The sequence below is a fragment of the Halyomorpha halys genome, unplaced genomic scaffold, assembly GCF_000696795.3.
Source record: "Halyomorpha halys isolate HHAL.00 unplaced genomic scaffold, Hhal_1.1 Scaffold432.1, whole genome shotgun sequence".
Lineage (NCBI taxonomy): Eukaryota > Metazoa > Arthropoda > Insecta > Hemiptera > Pentatomidae > Halyomorpha > Halyomorpha halys.
Window position 1 is genome coordinate 218563 of NW_027112419.1, and position 4396 is coordinate 222958.

The following is a 4396-nucleotide window of genomic DNA, read 5'->3' on the forward strand; positions in this document are numbered from 1 at the left end:
ATAATCTACATATATTATGTGTATAGTAATATATCTGTTACGGAATCCGACATTCTTGGGAGATGGAGATTTACGAAATTCGGTAAATGGTTATTCCCGATTCGATCCGATCATTTCGAATTAATTAATTATATTCCACATGGAATCAATTATCGAAGATATAATTAGCCACAGATGAGGTAACGGGCTGAGGCGTGAAGTTTTAATGCCGATACCGTGCCAAGCGAATGGGCAATTTGAGTGTTAGTTAGCGATTGATGTTATCTCGCCGTGGTGCTAATTGGTGCCCAGTGAGTGGTTGACCAACACTGTGAAATATTTTAAAATATATTACCTTTCGTAGGAAATAGAAGGTTGCGATGATACATTACTGTGTCGAAATGTAGACATTCGGCGTTGCCCAAGAAATACTTTCAGATGGATAAGATAATGGAAGGGATTCCTCAACATTTTTTTTGGAATTAGCCACATGATTCTATGGAGAATATTTAACATATAAATCAAGCAAACAAACCTCTTTATAAACAATAATAAAATCCTGAATGGAAACAATAATACACCTTTATCCTACGAATTTTCGAATAGTAACATATATACAACGAAAAGTTCCTTATATAACACATTGCGCAAATTGTGCTTCAGTAATGAGTTGCTGAATATGATTATTTGTCTTGTACTTTGTTTGAGTACAAGGTGCAATACTCATATTCAAAATATTTCTTTGTGATAATCAGTACTCAAGAAAATAAAAAGTATGAGTATAAGAAATTCATACTCAAATTTTTACCAATATTTTTAATCAATACTATAAATATATATATATATTATTATTATTAATATAAAGTAGTCCTGCTCAAGCACTTAGAGCGCAGTTTACTATTTTGAATGGAATAATTTCTTTTTACGATTTAAGTATTTATAAAAGGAAATAACCGTTTGATTTCACTTTTTATTCAGTAATGATCCACTTATTAAAAATTTTGAAGTAAATTATATTGGAAGTTGAAAATACTAGAATCCAAATATAACGAATTTTTAAAAACTCCTTGATATTTCTTATACCGATGTTTCTTTAATATGCTTGAAATAATTTTGAACAATTTGTAAAAGGGTTTGAAACAGTACTGGATTCCAGATTCAATAACTGGGTCAAATAAATATTTCTTATGTTTGACAAATTCTTTTTTATTTTCTTAATAGAACACTTTGAACATATATAAACAATTCTCACACCAATATAATTTATTTCTATCTTTAAGGGCTTACGGAAGATATGTCAAGGTTTTCTTTTTTTTAAATCTCTAAAAGATTTAGTCGTATAACAGGAGAAGAAGCTCTTCCAATTTTATGTTGCAACTTATCATAAATTTTCATTAAAGTGCTGCCAAGGATTAAGCGGAGACAATTTACGACCGACTTAAGACCTCCCTAAATCAAGTCTTCGCTATATTAACTTGCCGCACATTTTATTTCCCCCACTTCTGCTGTCACACGTTCAGTTAATTCTCCAGACCGTAGCAAATTTACTGTCTGCTATATAGCTGTTTGTGGTATGGGAGAGGTACCTTCTTCCACTAGAACTTTATCTAATGTATACAGCGTTAAAACATCAGCGCCACAAAATAGAATTTCGAATAGCACATTAATGAATCTTATCACATTGTGAATCTTCTCATATTTATGTTAGTAAATAAATTTTGATACAAAATGAGGCAAAATCAACCCCTTAATACCACTTCTGAAGGGTTTGCTGCAAAAAGGGGGCAGCTACAATTTTTAATACTTTGAAACGTGTAAAAAGTGGCTGAAAAATTCCAAATTATAATTTATATGAAGAAATAATTTTTGATTTATTTTCTCAGCTGTTTTTACACATTATAACAGTTTTTTTTTTTAAACTGAAATACAACTTTCCGACGATGTAATATAAGTGTGACTGCTTGATTCCTTTATTTTTATATATATTATTCCAAATAATTAAAGATTAGAATTAGTTCAATAATTTAACACTTTAAGTAAATATGTATATACTGTGTTATATTACATTAAATATTCTCCATCTGTTACATACAAAATGAAATCTTTCCTTGGTTTTTTAATTGCTTTTTTAATCTACTACAAGATTAGACCTCAAATTGGAAATTTATTTTAGTTAATACTACTTATTTAATTTTATTATAAGATTTTAATTTTTGGTTGTGTGGATGATCGGTTATTTAACTGCATAAAAATTAAACAATAATTTTTCATATAAAACAAATATTTTGCTCATTATATATTTTTTTAAAGATTTGGCCGTGTACTTCAAGGTGGTAAGTAGCCTAGGTCCCTTTCTCTACAAAGTATGTACAGCTGACATGAATACCCCATCCATCGTATATTGTCTTCACAATACATGTTGATGACACATGAACACTATTAGCAGTCAAACATTTAAGGGTATTAGCACAAATGATAAAAGTACAGACCAATTTCTGTCTAAAATAAATTTTAAACGCCATCCCGCTGTTAATCATATGGTCTTATTTTTGAGCTGTCTACGGTTTCCTATACAACAAAGCAAAAACAAGAGTAATGACATTTACGAACTATAAAAACCTGACCTTTTGACCTAAAAAATAATAATACCGTTGTTTATGAAATGACAAATTATTAATTTCAGTTTAAAAAATAACATTTTAAAACTATATTGTAAAATTATAGCTACTGAGGTGACAAAGTTACTTATCTAATTATATGCTAATTATTCAAAATATGAAATTTTTTGAATGGTTCAAGTTCAAAATGTCTTTTATTGCGATGAAATATGTACAGTATACGCCTACTTCATTTTTTTTTTTTAGATTCTGGGTTATTCATTTAATCTATGTCTTTTCAGCATAAATCCAGATTTTATCCAGAAGAGTTTATGGTTGACAGAGAAAAGAATCACTTATAATCTTTTTAAAAATGTGTGCTCATGTCTAGAATCTGTGTTACATTATTCTGTTTAGGAGTGACTGTGATTTCTTTTAAATAATCAGGTAGAAGAGCACATTACTAAACAATTTAGACAGGATTGAAAATTCCGTACGAAAGGTGCTCCACTGTTAAGTATACAATGGCTATTTAATAATTTCTATTGATTCGCAACGCGCAGATTAGGTATTAAATATTCAAGAAAAAGTTCCTATGCAATAAAAATGTAGGAGCAATGTAATTTTTAATTGCTCTCTATAATATTCATTTCCAAATCACGTTGTAGATCATGAAAAAAACAGTAAGGTAAAAAGTTACTGGAATGGACCTGTTACAGGATTACTTTTCAGTAGAATAATATGTCCAGGAGATCACTTTTTTATCTAGAAGATTAATTTAATGAAAAATAGAATAAGGAAATTATTTAAATCAAAAACTTATGTTTTTATCTAATAGATGAAAATCAATATATGCTAATTCGTATTTTATGCTAAATTTTGCGGCTCCCAATTGTGATGGGGCTAACTGCTAAGTTCAGGATTTTTTCAAAAATATATTATTATAGGCTATGGGGATTTCTCTTTTTAAAAAATTGACAAATTTAAGTTGTTATTGAAAATCTTCTATAAAATGTTCAACTTCGAAAAATGCTAAAATTTCTGGTTGTTGGGGAAACCAGACATATCTTTTCCAACATTTTGCCATATATTCTCGTTGTGATAGCCGTTGGCTAGCTAGATTGTAGTCCATTAGCCCAAAGGAAAAATAAAGAAATTATGTCACCACAATTTTAGTTTAATTTTAAGAAAACTATATATCTAATAAATAATTTTTTTTTATAAATATTAAAAAAAAAATTGTTTGTTCGAACTTTATGCCCTGCCATACCGTTCGTGGTGGGACTTTTTGGTAAATTTTTAGGATTTGCCAGTAAAAAAAAAGTTAACAAAATTTAGAATTTTTGCTGCGCAACTGAAAACATATTCACTTTTTTCATAGTTATTATATGTCAATAGATGTTTTTCTTTCTAAATAATAAAAAACAAATATTACTGATTCTGTTAAATAAATTTTTATTTACTAAAAATTAAAAAAAAAAAAAAACGTAATGAAGATTAAGTAAAGTAGGAAAAAGCAAATCATAATCGTTTTTAACGTCGTCTGAAACCCCTAAATACCATTTTTCTAAGGAATTGATAATTAGAAAATTTTTACAATGATCTATTGTAATGATATATTGATATATTAAAGGAATTGTTTTTTTGTTTTTTATTCCGGTGACCATTGTTTATATAATTGTCCATAACTCCTCAGCATTTTATCCCATTTCGACGTTTTTACAATCATTGGAAAGCCTAATGTCTCCTCTTTTAACTTTTTTTTTAAATTTAAATAATCGGCCTCATGCAGGCGAAATATTAGTTTTAAATAAAGAAAA